The sequence below is a fragment of the Poecile atricapillus genome, chromosome 9, assembly GCF_030490865.1.
Source record: "Poecile atricapillus isolate bPoeAtr1 chromosome 9, bPoeAtr1.hap1, whole genome shotgun sequence".
Classification (NCBI taxonomy): Eukaryota; Metazoa; Chordata; class Aves; order Passeriformes; family Paridae; genus Poecile; species Poecile atricapillus.
Window position 1 is genome coordinate 15,452,199 of NC_081257.1, and position 20,974 is coordinate 15,473,172.

The window sequence follows — 20,974 nt, forward strand, 5'->3', positions numbered from 1 at the left end:
CAGTGCTCAGGAGTGGCTGCTGTTCCTCCTCAGATGAATGCAATACTTACAGTGTGAACACTGAGTTAGTACTGGTTTGGGGAAATGATTACAGGATAGAAGCCTCTCAAATGGTTTTAAACATAATTCTGGGTTTATTGAGGCTAAATCCCAGCTAGTTTCAAGCTGTTCAGGTCTGCTCTGTCTCTGTGCTACCTCACCACAAAATGCTGCCCTGTGCTGCTTTGGTGGCTTCTCTGGCCTCTTTCTAGGGCTGTGGTACCTAGAAGCAACTTCCAACTTCAAGAAGTCTTATAAAGCTGAATTTTTATTTTCAATTCTATTTATGTGCTCAGAAATACTGACACTTCTTGGGAGGGACGGAAGTGCATATTCTTTCCTAAAATTCCAGAAGGTAATGCTTAAAGCTGCCCATTGCAGCTGCCCTGTCAACAGCATCCTCTTGACCTCCTAAACTCCCAGAAAGCTGGGAGGAGCTGAAGCAGAGGAAGGCTGAGATCCCCAAGGCTCAGTCACGAGCCATGCACTATGGTTAGTGCTCTCTCCCACCCCAATCCTATCAATCCTAAGTGTTCCAGACTCTGAAAAGCATAAAATTCTTGAAGACCAAAACAGGGATGAGAAATGCCCTGGATTGAGCTGCTGGGTTTAAAAGCACAGCTCCTGCATTTGAGCAGCAATGAGTCCACCCTCAATTTGTGTCTGGCCTCTGGCTTGGTGCTAGCACTTTACCTTGGCTCTGCTCTCACCAGCTGAGTCTCTCCAGTCTGTGGCCTTCTTGCTCTGGAAGACTGAAATATTTCCTTCACTCTCTACTGCTTCAGTTGTTATTAGTAACTGTAGACTCTTCTTCTGCCAAACTATCCCTTTTAACATTTTTTTCTTAAACATTTCAGATCCTGACTTATCCTAATTATATTCTATATTCTCCCAATTCTAAGGTTTTTGCAGAGCTTTGTATTTTGCATGATAACATTCTGTTGTTTACCATGGTTGATGTCATTTGGTGCTTTTAGCTAAGTAAAATATGGCAGAAGACAATCAGGAATGAGGGGCTGCTTTCCAAGAGCAGTGGCAGGAGAACAAGAGCTTTGCAAAGGCTCATCAGACACATCTGCTTGCTTATTCAAAAACTGAAACCCAGGCACCCTGGAAATATTTTAAAAGCTGCTCATGTCTCTAAAGATTCTGCCATACAAAATTTGCCAATTCCTTGCCTTTAATGTGTGCAGCCTCAGAAAGAGAGAAGGATTTTAACACAGGCATAATTTCCTATACCCTGAGGACTCTTTTGTTTTCAGAGGCCTAGATTTGCATTCAAATGTTTTTTTCTAATTGCCCAGCTTCTTGAGGGAATTCAGGCAGTGTACCTGCAGGTTTAGGGCACACAATAGCAGCTGGTACACTGGTGCCAGCCACTGATACCGATGATATTTTTCTTTATGCTCCTTCTGCTGGTAACACCTGGGCTTGCTATACCAAAATCAGCATAGAGTGCCTCCAGACTCTTGTGCTGTACATCCTCCTGGCCCCTTCTGCTTTGGTGCAAGTGATTTTTCCAGTGGTGATTCAAGGTGTCTGGAAGTATTCCAGAAGTAATCCACAATAGATAAATCTTTCCATGCTTGCATTTCTCTGCCCATTGTGTACAATGTGCCTTTTGTGCACACTCAGCATTGCTATAGTGACAGAAAGGTCCTTGGAACACCCCTGACAAGTCAGTCTTGATCAAATTTATCTAATTAAAGGAAGCTGCCTGTGAGAGGCACATTCAGTACAGACTCTCCAGTTTGGAAAAGGGCATTGCAAGGTAGATCTTCGAAATGGTGAGCAATGTCAAGAGGATGCATTTACTCATATTTCTCATGGGACAGGATGTACAGTGAGGAGATCAAGCAATATTTGAACAGAATGAAAGAAAACAAAACAAAAAACCCAAATCAAAACAAAAAAAACCCCACGGAACAGTTCATCAAGATCTACTGAAAACTGATAGGGCTGCAAAGCCTTGGCACAGGATGTTCCTGAATTGCTGGTAGATGGGATTTGGAGGGTGTGCTAGGGAAGGCACAACTAGTGTTTTATTTCTTGTGTTATTTCTGTAAGCATCTGCTGCTGGACACTGTTGGGCAGAGGAAGAGACTGACTTCATATCTGATCTTCATCAGTTTGGCCAGTGTTTAATACAAAATTATGGGCAAACGCTGACTAATTTTGTGGGGTCTGCACAGGGGAGGGTGGGCTGGCCAACTACCTTCAGGTAACGACATACATTAGGACACAGCACCACCTATAGCTTTGCATGTGCCCAATTGGCCTCTAATGGTTCAGTTTTCCATTTCTACATTGTTCTTTTTATCTGCTGCCTCTCAGATAAGAGGACTCCTATGTCAATATCCTTGTGCCAGTGAGAGACCAGCCTTGTGCACAGCTTGAACAAAGTGGTTTTCACCACCACATAGTTGAGAGGATGACAGAGCAGTTGAGGCTGGAAGGCACCTCTGGACACAGTCCAGTCCAGCCCTCCTACTCAAAGCAGGGCCCACTAGTGCAGGTTGCCCAGGACTGTGTTCAGTTGGGTTCTTAATATCTCCAAGGACAGAAACTTCACTTCTTGGGGCAACCAGTTCCAGCTTCACAGAAAACCAAGTTCTCTTATGTTTAAGAGGAACTTCATGTATTTCCATGTCACTAGATACTACTGAGAAGAGCCTGGATCCACCTTCTAAACCTTCTCCAATCAGGCATCCATACACATCAGTAGCCTTCTCCAGGCAGAACAATTCCACCTCTCCTGGTCTCCTCATATTGCAAGTGCTCCAGTTCCTTCACCGTCTCTGCAGTGTTCACTGGACTGTCCAGTATGTCAATGCCTCTCCTGCACTGGGGAGCCCACAACTGGACCCTGCCCTCCAGCCGTGGCCTCACCAGTGCTGAGAGCAGGGAAGGTGCATCTCCCCAGGCTGGTGGCAACGCTCTTCCTAAAGCAGCCTAGCAGCTGCTGGCCTTCTTTGCCACAAGGGCATGTTGGTAGCCCATGTTGCTCTCCTCATGACATCCTGCTTCCAACCGTAGCGTGTGACCGCACTGCTGGCTTGTCCAGGCAGGCTAAAATGCCTGCTGAGTCAGTGGCACGAAGCCATGCATGCTGTGGCACTGTGACTGTGGCACTGAGTGTGCTCTGCACTGAGGGGTTTCAATGGTGCTGCCCAAATATCCCAGCTGAAAATAGATCTGGCTGCCCTGGCAGCTGCATCCTGGGGACTTTTGCTTCTGACTCAGATGATGGCAGGGAGATGCCTGCCTTGCAGTCGGGGGCTTCCCAGGAGGGTGGGTGTAGGGATTGCTGGCATTCCTGTCTCTTCTCTGCTCTCCAGGATGCCTTTTGGGTGATTGGATCACAGGAGGTTGTGCTCATCCACAACCTTGGGCTCCAGACGTGGCTCTGTCTGACCCTATATTACACCACACTTTGTCTTTCTGCCCAGCAGACCCTGACCTGAGAAAACTGTCCAGTGAAGGGGACAAACAGGCTGCCTGATGCTGGATGCTTGAAATGGAAAACCATTTCTAATTTAGGGAGATTTGTGTATAAAACTGAGAACATTTTCCATTACCTCAATGTATTAGAATAGTTGTGCAAGTGTATCTCAAACCTGGTAAAAATGTAAACGTTAAGGAGACATTGGACAGGATTTTTACTAACGTCTGTCTCTGAATTCAGAGTTCAGACAGTTCAGTTTAAGCTCAGACAGATCCATTTCAGCAGTTCATGATGCACAGGTTGTCCCTAGACTTACTAGAAACACGGCCATAAAGATCAGTATCAAAGTTTTAGCAACAGGCCACAGATAAGCTCCACTTCCCTTTGCAGGTGACAGTTTGAGCGTTGCTTTGCTGAAGGACACAGTGCTGTTGCTAACCCTTGGCACGGAGGGTGGAAGCCTGAGATGTTTGTCCGTGCAAAGATCTGACTTCCCTTCTTCATCAGAGACCTGGGCTCAGGCTTCTCCCTCAGCGCTGCTGCTGCTGCTCTGGGCCTGAGAGAAGCTGGACACAAGCTCTGGATACAAAATAAATGTTGAGCTGTCGGGATATGGATTCCCTAAGGCTGAAAGCATATCCCAGCAGCGACATTTCTCCTTGGTACTATTTCCTAATACTGTTTCCTAATAGTTATTTATTACTGTCAGCTGCTGGCTCCTTCTTCTCTCCACCCATGTCATCAAAAAAATTCTAAACTGTGATTTAGCTTTGAATGTTTGTCCTGGAGACCAAAGGCAAGGAAATCAGCTCTGCGTCCCTCCCCATCTTTAATCCCTACGCAGATTTCTGCAGAACCAGCTGAAATGCTGAAAAGGTGTAAAATTACAGCCAGTCCTCCTTCTCCTGGGGCTAAGCCCATGTGATTCAGAAAAGCTCCTGAATGCCTGCATAGACAAATCCTAAAAAAATACTTCCCTCTGAAACATAATCCTCCCGCTCATCCCCCGCCCCTCCCTGCCCGCTCACCCTTGCCTCCCTATCACTCCCTGCCAGGCAATTATCTGCTTCGTTTAGTGCCTCCAGGCCGGAGCCAAAGTTCAGGATCTGGCAGTCGATGGCAGGAGCTCGTTCGGCGGAGGGAACTCGCTGTTCTCCCGGCCGCACCACCCATTTCCCATCGGAGCGGGCGGGCCAGCCCTGCCTCCGACCGCAGGGCTTCTCCTGGGGAGGAGCCCGAAGCTGCTTCTCCTGGGAAGGAGGCCGGAGCAGGCTCTCCTCTTGCTCTGCCAGCATCCCAGGGCCGGCATTTGCCGCTGCCGAGACGGGGAATGTGTGTGGGCAGAGCCCTGGGTACCCCTCCCGATCCCCGTCCTTGCTGCGGGTGGGAGAAGCTGGGATGTCCCGGGTCCCCGCACCCTGCTCCGTGCAGCAAAACTCCATCCAACAACCGAGTTCAGTTTCCCTGGGCTGGGGAGGCTCCTGGGGGTGCCTGCCAGGGATAATGGATGAGGCACGGTGACACGGCACCGGTGTGCAATGTCTGTCTCTCCCGACACGAGCAATTCCTTGTGATGTGGATGAATCTCTTAGGTGCCGATGACAAATTGTTGGGGGTTTCCCCATTTTCTTCCCTATGGCTCCAGCTCAGAGGATGAAGCATCCACACACCGTTGGCCTCAAAAGCACAGACTGTTCTTGGCATTTCTCTCATTAATGCTCACAAAATGCAGCTTGCAGCTGTTCTGCTCTCCAGTGTGGGCATGTCCAGAGATGCCAGAGCTGCCTGCTGCTTTGGGAGAGCAGCCCGTCCCAAGAAAGCAGCCCTTCCCCAGGACAGGTCTGTGCTGATCTCTCCTCTCTTCCCCTGCTTCATTCCGTGCTCCTCCTCCGGGCACAGGGGTGGGTGAGAATGTCTGTAGGGACCTGTCCCAAAGGGAACTGGGTTGTGAAGCACGACCCCTCCGCCTCACTCCCTCAGCAGACAGAATTTAACACCGCTAATGGTACCCTTTCTGGAAAAGACAAAAGAGGGCTGTGTCATTAAGAATGGGGTTTGGGCCTCAGACCGAGGGTCTCGGCCCAAAGCTCTGCGGGCAGTGAGAAGAGCAGAGGGCACAAAGCCCCGAGCTGTGCCTCCCCAGGCTGCTGCCACCAGCTCTGCCATCCACAGCCGCCAACTGGGATTTACTGGGCTGGAGCCTGCGTCCACACCCAGAGCTCCAGGCCTGGTTTTAAACACAGTTACCTGCCACAGTTACCCTTCTGGGCTTGGCCTCTCCAGTATCTGATGGCTGTGAGATCTGTTGACTGTTTAATTATGTGCTGCTTTGTTTCAGATTGACTGCATGGTTTCACTGACGTCACTTAAATCTTGTCTCGTGAGAAATAATAACAAATTGTTCCCCTTCATCTTTCCCGCAATAGTTTTTGACTTTCTCCTTCGGGTTCTCTTCCAACCTGTCTTATTTAGCCTAACCTTATATAATGCCTTTCCCCTTATTTTGTAGTTCTTCTGAATACCATTTCTAAAGAAAAATATAGTAGTTTCTATCAGCCATATTGATATATTCTGTTCTATTCTCTATTAGTTTCCTCTTGCACTGGCACATCTGGTTAACAAAATGGGTATTGATTTCTAAATATGCTTAAAAGTTTCTCTATTGAGTAGCTGGCTGATAATCTGTCTTCTATAGGTTCCTCTATAATTAAATTTGACTGATCTGGAATAACCCCCCAACTTTTACTATATTCACAGAGCATTCTCTGCTGAAGGTGGTATACACATTGGGAAAGGATGAGGGGTTTAATTTAATCCATATTGCTTAGCAACATTTACACCATCAATAAACAAGCACTGTTTTTCTGAACAAAAGACTGCTGGGAGTTTCTCCATCCTGACTGTTGCTGGCAATGGCAAAACTGACAGTGTCCAGCCTGCTGCATTTGGGGTGTTTCATTCTGTCTTTGTGTCCCTTTTATTCACTCTTCAACTCACCTGCTAAAATTTTGCTCAGAATAATGGTAAGATCTTGAAGTGAGGTGTCCATGGAAGAGGCTCATCTTGCTTCTCATGTCTAGTTTTACTTGCTGACAGAGCTGCTAACCGCATTAGTTCCATGGCTGTTTTATACTCCCTGAAACATGATTGCTAGGAGCCTTGAAAACTGTTAAATGTTTGCCCACAAGTATTTTCCTTAGTAAGATCTTGGGCAATTGTGTGTCACTTCAGAAATTTCTCACGATTTAGCTTCTAAGGGAAAGATCTTTCCAAAGGCACTGGTATCCTGGGATGCATGTGTTCAGGAATGTGAGGGTGAAATGCAGTGCCAGCCCCACCTGAGCGCCCTGGTGATGAAAACAGGAAATTCAGCTTTTCTATTTATACAGATGATTTCAATGGGACATGAATAGCTCTGAGATTTATAACCCCTTCGATCCACAGAACATCTGGCTGAAGTCTTGTCAACCAGTGACCCACTTTGTCTGCATCATTTAATGATGGAGAGGCTGAGGAGGAAATTCCCTGGAGGGAACTCTGCCCACAAGCTCTGCCCCAGCCCTTCAGAGCCTTTTCTGTGTCAGATATCAGAAACATCCTTGGTGATGTTTCTCTTCCCCTGTGGGAAGGACCTGGCCCCTGCCAGCTCTGCACAGCCAGGCTCAGTGTGTCCAAAGCCAGGTCACAGATTGCAGCTCCTGCCGGGGAGATGTGACCCCTCGGCATTCAGCTGTGGTATTTGGCTCTGGCAGGACACAGAACTTTCTAAGACCCCAAAAAGGGCTACAAGTAAATAAGGAGGTGACATATTTTGGGGGAAAAAGGCTCATTTTCATGCGTAAGCTTGTTGCGCACAGGATGCCAACTCAAGTGTCCCTCAAAATTTAAAATGCTTGGTAGAATCCAGCTGGGAAGGCACAATCCAGAACTTCCTGTGTTCTTATAACATTCTAGATTTGTTTTTTTCTTATTTGCCTCTGAGATTTTTTATTCTTTGTATATTTGACTAATGTAACAGTTGACAAACTGTTACATCATTTTTGTTTATGTCAAAACATCTCAAATATAAACTTTTTTTTGAGTAAGTAATCAACACCAGTACACATTTTGCTGCAACATGTAACTATCTGACTGAAAACACTGGTGCTCTTCAGTGTTGACAGTAATGATCCTTACCACTCGATTTCCATTTTCATAAGAGAGCAGATTTTCTTGTCATATGCCACGAAGCTCAAATTAAATTAATTCTAAATATACTTTAAAATATTTCTGATTTTAAGAATTTATTTACTATTTAATTTTTTACTTCTTCTTGATTACTCTTATTTTTTCTCTAAAAAAAATAAGGACCTTCTTTGCCCTAAGTATTGCTTAAGCAATTTGTCTCCATAAAAGTAAATAAATAAGTAGGTTTCCATTTACTGAAAGCATGGAGCAGTCATCCTTAAATTCTCTAACTCCTTCGAGTGACTGCAATATTCATTTCCAAAAGAATCTTCCCTGAGACTTCATCTGACAAACAAATACTGCTTCTAAGGTTTGGCCATGATTTTCCTCCTGTTCCAGCAGCTCTTGCCTAATCGGTTTGAATATGAATTTAGAGACGAATGAGAAATCTGTTATTCTATATATGTCAGAGGTAAAGTATAATCTCAATTCCCTTGAGGGCAGTTTGTCTCAGTCTGGGAGCCTGAATTGCTGATACAGTGAGTGCCTGCTGTCTCCTCTATTTTTCCTTCTATATTGGGTCTTTTCCTGTAAAAAAATATACTGCTCAGAATTCCAAAAAGATTTTGACCTTTCCCAAAGTACTGGCCTAGTTTAAAGTGTATTTTAAACTATTTGCTTTTGACTATGAGCAGATTCTGAATTCTATGATAGGGATAACTGGGCAAGCAACTGTCCTTTAACATGAGATACCATCACTTCCTATTCTTACACACAGCTTCAGTCTGAAGGCCACCAGTACAGTGCAAGTCTTTCTTTTGCTTGAGCTGCAGAAAACAGCAACTGGAGCAGACCTTCCATGTCTGGCACTTCATCAAATACTTTCCTGAAGTAGGGTAACAGTTTTTCAGTTTTGTCATTTTTGCCCTCATTGTTTATTTCTTTGATCTTCAGCTATCTCAGTTTAAAGGTAACTAATAATTATTTGGTTTTTTTTTTAAGCTTCAGATGTGCTGTTTTGGGTAGAGACAACCCCTGTGAGGGAAGGGGCTGCCCCATCCCTGTGGTGGGGTCCAAGGAGGTCTGAGCAGACAAGGAGGATTGTGACAGTGGCAGGATGCTGAGCAGCAGAGCTGGACCAGCCCCCTGTGCATCCCTGCTGCGCTGGGCTGTGGCCCTGTGCCCCCAGTCACACCTCAGCCATGGCCACGCTCTCTGCTTGTGCCTGGCTGCAGTAGGACACACTCCCACTGCAGGCACCCAGCACTGGCCCCTGCTTCCATTCCATTTTATCCTTTCCATTTTATTTAACTTATCTTTCCTGGACTCATCATGTCTGTATTTCTCCACCATGGGAATAGCCTCTTCCCTGTTAAACCAACCTTCTTGCAGCTTTCCTTCTAAGCACCTGCACTGCCACTGTGCAAACTTCAGCCTCACTAACTCCCAAGAAATCCTCCCATATAACCTTTTGTTTATTCCCCACATAGTCAAATATCGTGTTTTAGCCGCGCTTTTGCTGCTGCAAGAACATTTTGTATTGTTTTGTCCTTTTTTCCCCTTCACTTTACATGCCCATTGAGTCCCCCATTTGCCATGTTTTTGTTCAGCAGCTTCTCCCTCTGGACTAGGCTTTGTGTGTCTGAGACTTGGATTTTGATCCCAAGCAACTGGAATATATTTTCCCCCTGTTTAAAGCCTCTCTGTAGGTAGAAACAGTTTTGCAAATTGAAACAAGATTTAAATCAGCATTTTTCTGCAGCAAATTTCTCTCTTTTGAGTACTGCTTTGATTTCCACAGCATTTCTTCTAAAGTTCAGCAGCAAAGTCTTGAGAGAATAGCAGCTTATTGCTTCTGCGATAAACTCTTATCTTTTTTATAATTTACTAACCCTGCCACTAAGTGGAAAACGTCTCTGTCTCGGTGCATGTTACATAGCCTGGGAAGCAGCAATAACACTTACCCTGTTGGCTCTTAGGAAAGCTCAGAATAAATAACTTTGCAATCAAAGTGTTTACACATTAGAGCCTCTTCCCTCCTTCCTCATTTCAGGCAATTTCATCCATCAACAGCCCTCTCACTGACTATTTTTCTGTAGCTCTCTGGCAGGGTTCAGTCAGGCTTGGGATGTTTCTCCATGGTCTGGTTGAACACCATCCCTCCCATCAGGATCCTGGACCACCTCCTCCTGCTGCCTGCCCAAGGCCTCGGCCTGGGGTTGGGTGGGTCAACTCATCCTCCTCTGCCCTTTCCAGTCATTTCTTGTCCTTGCTGGTTTCATTTCAACCCAAGGCCAACCAAAATTTCAAACTCAAAACACCCTTTTCAACGAGATGTTTCCAATTTTCAGGATTCTTCAGCACCAAATCTTTCGTAACCCTGTGCTGGGCTTTAAAGCTGTTGGTAGGTTTAGAGCACAAATGAAGTGAGTTGGCCTTGAGATACAAAGCTAAGCAGACAATAAACAGCTAAAATAACTAAATAGAAAAAAAAAAAAAAAGTCTATTTCTGAGCCAAGACCCCTTTTGAATCTTGCATCCTGAAATCTAGTAACTGCCTGAGGGTGTTTTCAGATAAAGAGAAACCAATCAGCTATTGAGGGGGACAGTGAAGCAAGCTGGGCTGTCAAAGGTGCAAAGAAAACCAAGAGCAAACAATGTGCTTCCAGCTCTGATCAGATTTTGGTACTTGCAGTGCTGCTTCTAATGGCTGTGTTCCTTCATATAGGAAAACTGCTCAGAGGGAAAACGTCGTCAAATGGAAACTGTGGAGTGATGGGGGCAGAATCACTCCTGATAGGCTTTGGGCTGCACTTCACTGTCAGGAAAAGCTCCGTTTCCTTTATCTCAAAGGGTTGAAATACTCTGAGGCAGGGAGGAGATTGAGGGAGACAGGCTTTAATTACACTCTTCTTTCTTGTATGATTAAATATGAACAAAAGAACTACTGCACTGCACATCCCCTGCACTGAGATCCTACTGCAAATGCAGAGACAGAGCCAAACTTTGCCAGCAATCTTCTCATTTCATCAACAAGCTTGTGTTCTGCACGTCAAAGTCTGCTCAGGATGACAAGAGAAATAAACTCTACAAAATCCAAAGAAAGGCCTGACAGAGCTCAGCCAGACAGGGGATTTTATTAATAATTAAAAATAATACTTTGAACACTAAATGGTCTTTCATGTTCCTCTGAGCCGTAGTATAAATCTAGACTGAATCTTTTCCAAGAGGTTTGTGTTAGCTGTGACTCAGAAAAACCAGTCCCCTCCAAAGAGGTGTGAAGAGAGAGAGGAAACAGGTTTTTTCTCTGAGTGCTGCCTACAGCTTCTTGCTGACTGCAGGTTAACCTCAAGGACCTGACATTGCTTATGTGAGTTTGAAAGGGAATCCCCCCACACATCAGCAGATAATGTGAAACATCAGTGTGAGGACTGAGTGGCTTTGAGGTGACATCAGGACCTAAAATGTGTGGGTTTGGGGTGCACTCCTGGCTGTCATTTTTCACTTTCTCAGAGTGCTGAAGCAAAAAAGGCATTTCTCAAGGCAGTTCACTTTAAGTATAAGTGAAACACGGCAGATGAATCCCCTTAACAGGAGGGAGCATGTGGTACCATGCTGGTCTTTGTGCCCCAAGCCCTCTTTGCAGATGTTTCTAGAGAGCTCTGCCCAGCTGTGGTGAGGAGGTGCGGCAAAAACACTGACACGTCTGTTTGATATGGTGTCAAAATGCTGTCAGAATTCTGGGGACAATGCTGTCAGAAAAAATGCTGATGGACCTGGCTGAAGATTGGTTGTAAAGGATATCAATGGAGAAGATAAGAAATGTGTTTGGTGCAGGAGAGGAGAAGAAAGACTGAGAAATTCATAGAAAAGTAGAGTGGTGGAAATGATGACCCAGGAAAGTGGCAGAGTTTATTTGGGACAAGGGTGAAACAAGAAGCTGGAAAAAGATCTGGTGTGGTTGAGCTACAGAAAACAGGAGGGACTGGATATGTGATTCTGCTGAGAAAGGCTAAGGAAAGGTTGGAACTTGCCTAGATGTGAAAGGAAAATGTGATCCCCAAGGCTACTGATGCAATTACCAGAGTCACTGAGAAAAAATCAACAAGAGGTCAGGGGAAGCAGCATCCTTTCAAGGCTAAATGATGCAAAACCGCACATTCTGAGAAACATTTCTCACAGTTCAGGAATCCTTTGTAAACACAATTAACCATAGCTCTGATTGTGAGAAGAAAGACAGCTAATGTTGTGTGGAAAATGCACACAGAATGGCTCAGAGAGAGTAAGGCTAATGTCAGAAATACAAGGATAGAGCAAGTAGTAGGGTGTAGCTGCAAGTACAGACAATATCTACTAAAAGCCAGATATGTTAACACCATTGAGACACAGTTCTGCAGTATATGGTAATATTTCCAGAGGCAAAAAGTAACACCAGACTCCCTGAAGCAGGTTCTGCTCTCCTGCAATAATTAGTGTAAGGCTGAAAAAAAGGCAAAGCACTGCGAACTCACAAAATCAGGACAACAGAGGCTTGTGTTCCAGAGATTGTGTTTATTCAAGGGCTAATTACAGTAGGCAAGAGGTTTCTTAATGCAACAGAGTGAAAGGAGAATAGATTCCTACAGGAACAGACAAATTACAAGGAATTTACCTGTCTTGTAGAAATTTGTCTGTCCTTTATCGTCTTCCTTCTTCTCAAATAGCTCTCCAAGTGCTGTGGATAACTGATGTCCCTAAGTGGTGTCCATGCACTGAGCTTTGAACCCCCTCTTCTTTCTGGCACTTATACAGAGGGTTCCAATGAATTCTACAGAAGGTCTGGTGCAGATATCCAAAACCCCTCTTATGATAAAGGGTCTGGGGGCTCTTGAGATCCTGTCACTGCTTTCCTGTGGGTTGGGGCTGGTCGCTGGAATGCCTGCAGACACACAAGAGGGAAACTGTGCGCTCACAGCATTAACACAGGCATTTGCCTATGTAAATTGATCTTTAATCCACTGCTTACGTGGTGCTGGGTACTGGATGTGACACAGTGAAAAGCAGCACTGGACTACCCTAAGATCAATGTACAAGTTCACCTCCTTTCACAGAAGGACCGTGCACCGAGAGGCAATGACTTCTGATGTTGTGTTATGTTTGCAGGTTCTGATCATACAAACCAAGGACAGTGGCCCCAGCATTTGCTCCCTTCAGCAAAACCCATTCCACTGACACTGGCTTCCCTGCTATCCACCTTATTTTACCACACTAGATGTAGTGTGGCTGTAGCCTTGTCTCAGTACCTAAAGGACCACACACGTGGGTCACTCTTTCCTGGCCCAGACCCTACTGAGAGTGCAGGGTCCTACATGTGCCAGCCCACAAACCTCTGGGCTCCCAGGCTAGCGGAGGCCAGAGCTGTCCTTCTTTCCAGGGGGCAGCTGCTCTCAGTCGATTTGATCCACCGGCATTGCCCGCCCGATGTCGCCGAGGCAACATGATCCCCAGGGAAGTGGGATGTGTTGCCATAGCAACACGATGCTCTTGGCTCCTGCCTCCTTCCATTGACGCCATGGAGGGAAAATATGGGGCTGCTGGAAGCACTGAGTCCTATCGGGGATGGAAAGTTGGGGTGGCCAGAAGATCATGGCAAAAACAGGCATTAACACCTCTTTGTAACCCTAACTATGAGCAGTTATAGTTAAAGGCTCCGGCTGCTGTTGCAGAAGCTTTACCAGTGCCTGCATTAATGCACTGCTCTGAATGAAATCATTAATGTCACATTCCTTTATTACTCATGATCACATGTTTTGCTTTATAGTTAAATTATGAATAATCTAAGCAGGATACATCTTAATGATGCTGTCATTCTTATTCTGGATGTATTGATTCAGCAGGTTCTTTCAACACAGACTCTCTGACAGTTAATGTAATGAGCATTTTTAAATAACAGAACACTGAAAGGAGAAAGAGGGAAAATATGTGACTGTCCATAGAAACTGATGACTGCTCCTTTTCCAGAAATGATGGAAAATACTGATTCACTCTTCTCTGACCTTCACAGGAGAAGTTCAAGGCTGTTCTAGCTCTTTTACAGCAGGTTTCCTGCTGTTCCAAGGCAAAGATCTATTATTTTCACACCAGTAACTTCCACCAGCTGGCAAGGACACGACCCCACTATGTCGGGTATCACCAGCTCAAGAGAGAGCTCACCTAGGGCTTATGAGATATTGAGGTAAGGTTGGAAAGGGATGAATCATAAAAGAGTGCCAAGAAATGATGGGGTCCATGAGGCCCCTGGATACACAGAGTCTATCATGAACAGAAGCTGTGTATGGTGTGCATCCTTGAACCAGTTGTCTTTTCCTGAAGCTGCAACACAAATATTAGGACAACATATCTCATTAAGTTTTTGTAACATAATTTATTTAGAATAACTGCCTTTGTGAGCAGATAACAATGGAAATGATCCAGGTATGAATGTACAGGGTGTTTTCAGAGTAGGGAAGGACTTCACATTAGTTTAGGACCAAGCATGGCGTGGCTGTGACTCTGGCACAGCCCCTGTGTGCACACCCCAACAGAAACACTTCAGGCAGACTGAAGGAGCAGGAGGAAGTACTGCAAAGGAAGAGCTGCTCACAGAGCAAAGTGTACAGTAATGACATGATTAATTGCTTGCTGCCATTGTTCAAGTTTTTACAAAAGCAGAACAACAAATCCTTTTGGAAAAACTTGGGATTTCTACAGTATAAATAAATAAATATGAAAATATCTCTCACTGTTTGAAGAATAAAGACACTTCTTTATTTATCTTTCAGTGATAAAATGGAGAGTAAAAAAGAGATTCATATCATTGAAAAGACTCTTCTTTAACTAAATATAACTAGAATGTCTGACTACAAAGTACAATACTTCATAAGATCTGTATCGAATATTTATTGGTTCACAATTGCTTGTATGCTCTGAGGAAAGAGATACAGATTTAAAATATTTTATAGGTATTTACAGAAAAAAATAGAAATATTTTTGCACTGCAAAGCACTGAAAAGGGTTCCTGGAGCCATTCACAACATGGACAGACATGAATGTCTCTGATGTCACTGTTAGGAGTAGGGAGATTGCTGTGTTTGCACCCTCAGTCTCACCTACTGGCTGACCTGGTATAATCAATAAGAGCTCTTAATAACTACACAAGGAAAAAAATGTTTAAAAATTTATAGATAAATATTGCCAGCACGGCTGTGAGGAATCTAAAGATCTTCCTGTACGGACACTAGATGTCAATGGAGAGACACTTCAAAGCAACTGCAACAAAAGGCAGTGCTGCTGCATTCTCTAAAACCAGATTCTTCTTTTCCTCTCTTTCTAATGCAACTCTTCAAGGCTGATAGCCTTGAGAATTAAAGTCAAAAACTCCCTCAGGAGCAGCACTTTACACAGAACACCCATTCAATTAGTTCCCTACACAGACTTGATTTAAGTCCTAGTTGAAGGCAGCAAACATTTTTCAGCTCTACAAACCAATCATTTTTTGCAGAGACTGACAAAGAGAGATCTGGACATGGTGAGGTGGCCTTATAATCCTCTGCCTTGGATGATAAGATCACCTGTTTCCTTGAATGAAGACATCCAAGCTGCAGTCAAACATCAAATACTTACATAAAACTTAAGAACCTAAAGTGAATTGGAAAACCAGACTAGAAGTGAGAAGTTTCATATCTCCGTTATCCTCCCCTGAGATATAGAATCCTCTACCAATATTTTCATAATGTACACCAAAGCACAGGATGTGAAGAACGACATTAAAATAGAATAGGAATTGCTTACTGATTTTCTCTGAAAACTGGTTAATTTGATCTTCATGCTGCACTATGAGTTTAATTAAAACAAGTGCTAACAGCTATAATGAAGCCAATAAAAGGGTTTTCAGAGGGAAATATAAAAATTAGGGGATTTTGTGGATAAAGCTAATTTTTACTGTTGCAATTTACATTTAATACTGCAATTTCAGCACTTGGAATTACTTAATACACCATGCTGACCTGCAAAATGAGCCCTTCATCGTGGTGTTGCCCAATGTTTGTGTACAGCACTTCTGTGCCTGGGATGGATCTGTGAACACCAAAGAGCAGGTCACAAACACTGACAACAATGAAATGTGTCAATGGCTTCTGGTGGACCACAAAAACATGGCCAAAGAGCAAAGGCACTGTGGCTCCTGTCTCAGCAAGGGATCAAGTGCTGCAAGAGGAGAGAGAAATTGAGTCTGGAAGGAGGCTCAAGGTGCCCCACCAGGGGAGATAAGCAAGATGGGGTGAGGGATAGATTGTGGATATAGGGTAAACCTTGGAGGTGAAGGGAAGGGCAATTGTTATTTGACATGCATTTAGTGAAGATGCATGACAAATGGCCAAATGCCAAGTGTGGGAAATGGTTAATAACATTCAATCTACAAAGGTGACAACAGAAGATGTGAAAACAGGAGCGGTAGCAACAGTGACAGAGCCATACGTGTCTGAGTAGTAGCAGATTGGGACCCAGTACAGAAATGCTCATAACCTGAACTGCGTCAGGTGGAAATGTGAGAAGATGGGGAAGGGACAAGTTTGTACATACAGCAAAAGACAATTTCAGAATTGCAAGCAAAGGCTCAAGGAAGAAATGAATTTCAGAGCTCTTTGTATGACAAACCCCTCAACATCAAGAGACTTGTGTTTGAACAGGTTCTGCTGGAAAACACAGCAACTGATAGCTTGGATTTAGATTAGTCTTTGAACAACTCACAGGGAGGATAATTTTCTTTCTTCTCTTAAAATGAAACAATCTGAAAACCTTTCACTTTTATCTAGTAGCAATGTCTGTGTACCCTAACATAGCCCTCCAGTAAGATCAGGGCTACCCAATGAGTGACTGGCTACCACAGGACACGCACAAAAGTCTTTTCCCACCAGTTCACTCTGCCCAGAATTCATACCAACCTCTGTGGAGAAGGTCTTAATGTAATGTTTTCAGTGCTGGAGCCAGAAACTAAAGTACAACCAAAATGGGTACAGCTTCCACTTTGTATACAAGAGAACCAAGTGCTTGTCTAAATCCTTATTTGAATATCCCCTGTTTACACAGCAGTGCTGTTGCTTAGGGCTTCTCTGACGTGGGAACCATAAACTCTACATCTGCTATACAGTGTTGCTCAGGGTAGTTTAAACAACGTGGTCATCCCACACGTCTTATGTCACAGATACTACTTTTATCTAGATTCAAACATGTGCCATTTTACATCACAAGTATGACATGACAGTCAGAGGTATTTCTTTTTATATCTAGGTAACACCTAGGTCAAATGATTTAAAATAATCAGGTATTTTAAGGTTGCCTGAAATTTTTTAATTGTTACCAACAGAATCAGTGTTTTCTGTCAATGAAAATCTGGACATTTATACAGATGTTTCTTCCAACTTGACACTTTGGCATTTATCAACAAATGCAATAAGGTATATTTCCGAGAATTATCCAAAATATTTTTGATGGACTAAAGGTAGTGTCAAGGCAAAAAATTTCAGCTGACACAAGCATTTAATTGTATTTATTTAAAAAAAAAGTTAATTTTTTTCTCCTGTCTTTGTACTACTGACAGACACTCCCATATGATTTGTTGAAGTTTACAGTACTCAAGCTATTCACTCTAAAGGTTAACAAAAATACATACTAAATCTTGCTTACTGTCACAAGCAAACCAACTGGTTAGAGCACCAAAGTTTGGTTTCTGAGGTTTAGCACTTTCCTGAGGAGGAACCAAAGAGAGGCAGGAGAAGCAGTTTCATCTTGCACACAGTGTTCAAGGATCTCCACATCCTGCTTGTTAAGCTCAGGATCACTTGTTTGTTACTATTACTCCTGGTAAAATGCAAACTCAGAAGATTTGTGTACATTATGCACAAATTTATATGATGTTTATGCACATTTGCAGCAACAGGAGCAAGCAGTGGGCAGAAAAATATTTGAATGTTAAACATAGAAAACTTAAAATGCAAAACTCAGCATGTTTTTTACGATGAGAGTGGTCAGCCATGGGAGAAACAGAGCAAGGGAAGTGGGATTTTTTTCATCTCTTTATATCTTAAAATGAAGACTGGATACATTCAGTTCATAATGATGTTGAAAAGTGTTAGAGAACAAAACAGACAGAATAATTTTTCTGCTGTGTAAAGCCAGGGTGAGCCCACACTTTGGGAGAAGGAGACCAGAACTGCACAGAGTGCTCATGAAAGACACAGAGAAGGCAGCTCAGAAAGAAGCATCATCCTGGGGAAGCAGCTGCTTTTGGAGGAGACACTGGTAGGACCGTGAGACCTTAATTTTGAGAGGGCTGAGGTAAGATCAAGGTTTAAAAAAAATCACGAAGTAGTAAATGAAACACAGGCAGAAACACAATTTGTCAAATCCTGCAATACCAGGAGTAGGGGGCATTTGGTAAATCTGGGGAGAGTGCTCCAGAGCTTAGAAAAAGAAGTGCTGCTTTTATCTAATAGGTATTTAATGTCTGGAACTTGCTGCTGTGACAAACCTTGGTCACTGGCTTCAGCACCAGGGGGATGTTGAAAACGTGAGGCTGTGTTCACTAATAACTGTCATCAGAATATTTAGTGTTTTCTTGCATGATCCTTGTACGGAATTTGAAGGCAAGTGTAATTAATCCAAGATGTACATATGTTTATATAGTGTCTGAGCTCTGGCTGGTGCTGACAGGTTTATGAGAAGTGAAATATTACTCCTTATAAAAGGATTTATTTTACTTTTTAAGGAGCCAGTCGGGAAGTTTAATCTGATTATTTTTCCCCAGTGCAAGACTACACAGACTATTTTGCTTTTCCTGCTGGCAACTTTGCTGCTCCAGCCTGAGCAGGACAAGCACTGAAGCTCCACAACAGTTTCACTAATGACACAAGAGTGATCTGGGTAGAACAGGCAAAGGGAAGAGACTTCACCATTTGGGAGAAAAGACACGTGGCATGTATGGGAATAGCTTTCAGCCACTAAGAAATTATTAGGAGAACTATATATTGAAAAAAAAAAAAAAAAAAAAAAATATATATATATATATATATATATATATTGGCAGGAACATGGGGACCAGCTTCATCAGCTACACAAGTCTTATCTAACCCTATACTGGGTGCTGAACATGCCATGAAGCCAGAGGAAAGAAATTGCATTGGTTATGCTGCCTGAATTAAAAATGTCATTATAAAGGGGATGAAATTAAGGCTGCAAGTGCATTTTCTAATTTATTTTCTACCATTCTTTTAATGTGAATGCTTATTATAGTAATAATTTAAAAAGTTATGCAAATTCAGGGAGAAAGAAAGAGTATGATGAGCTCTATGTATGCACAGCAGGCACTGTAACAATTAACTTGATCGCTGACAAGCTTCTCACATATTTGTGCCTCCAATTCTGATGTTCACTAAAAAAAAAAAAAGGTATATAAAGAAACAAGATAAACTGTGGCATAAATCACCTTGAAAATGCACTTTGTGTGACCTTGGATGCTTTTGATTTTGTCCGTTGACCTTCAGGAAGAGGATAAACAGAGCTCTGCTCTTTACTTTCCCCTGAAGCTGATTAGTTGTGTGTGGATATATAAATATCAGGAGGCCAATACAATGTAGCCCTTCAGAGACTTAACAATATTTATTGGTAACACGTTTTTTTCAAATAAATAATCAGATTTATATTCACAGACACAAATGACACAAAATTATCAACAAACATTAAAAGTTAATACAAGAGCTGACTAATGCCAAAAGTGGGAAAGAAAAATAAGTGTATTCCCTTGGAACTGGAATTAGACTTTCCCTTTTTTTCCTTTGAACCTTCTTGACAGTGCTTTTTACTGGTGTTTTGTTTTACAATTTTTACAGAATTTTTAAAATATCATTTTTACTTCTTCCTCCCCAGCAATATCTTCAGCACCCAACCAACAAAGGGAAGATCTCATCAGAAATCTTTATTTTGTGGGTGGACTAATCATAGTTTTCTCTTTGATCAGAATCTTTCACTGTATCAGTTCTGTCAGTAGCTAAAGTACATATACTGAGCAGTGAAATGTGCTCTTGCAATTTTTGAGACCATCAGACAGGTAATAATGGTAGGAATGGCAAATGAAAAATCAGTATCAATTATCTTTTGAAAAAGGCAATAGAGCAACTGTTGTTCCTGCTGTAAAAAAGAATAGAAATTAATAGAAACAGCATCATACAAAATCTTTGGAGAAACTGATGAGATGCAGCAAAACTACCTCCTGTGCTTTCTAAAAATCTTTTTCACTTTGTATGGATACACATTGTAATCTTACTTGGTATGAAAATATGGGAGCTGTGTTACAAAGAACACCTTTATGTGCCATGAGATTTGCAACTGGCCTCCCACACTGAGAACAGTCAGTAAAAGCACTGGATGTGGTGTTCTGAGATCCACTGCCATGTCCTCCGTGCAGCAGCGATGAACAGGCTGCCTTTTTCTGGGACTGCAGTCAGAACCATCTGGATGAGCGAGGGGACTCTTTGGCACACGAGCAAACAAAACCAAAACATACAGTATGCTGCCTCAGCCAATTCTGGGCTTCTAAGTGAAATTTTATATTTTGAGTACGAGTTGATTTCTGCTCTTTTATTGTTGAAACAAAAGAAGAATTAAATAAAAATATGTACACTGACAACACGCAGCGGCGTCACTAAGCCAACATCCGTATTCCCCTGGAGTCATGTTTGCACAGGCCTATTTTCTCCCAAGATGAGTTTCCCAGCAACGTCAAACCTTAAGGGCCGATGGCTCCACTCCACGCAGCCCCTGGGCATCTGCCAAACCTCCCTTGTACACACAGATAACAGGTTTTGTACAACAAACACAAGCAAAAATCTGAATAAAGTGCATTAAAATGAACGGGTATCTCCAAAGCTCATGCATACGAGCAATTACGTGGGCGATGAGGCACTGGCACGGGTTGTGAAGAGTTGTGGATGCCCCATGCCTGGAAGTGTTCAAGGCCAGATTGGATGGGGCTTGGAGCAATCTGGTCTTGTGGAAGGTGCTCCTGACCATGGCAGAGGGTTTGGAACTAGGTGAAATTTAGGGCTCCTTACAACCCAAACCATTCTGTGATTCTGTGTGTCATTTTTCTGAATTTCTTTAATGCTTTATTATTGTCAGATCAGTACTACTGTCACCCTTTCAGACTATATCATGGCTGTATTCAGTGTTTACCAAAAGGTGTGAAGACCTGCATGCTGCTTCTCTTGCATCCACTTAAGAATTGTTCTTTAATAATTCTGACAAGAACCC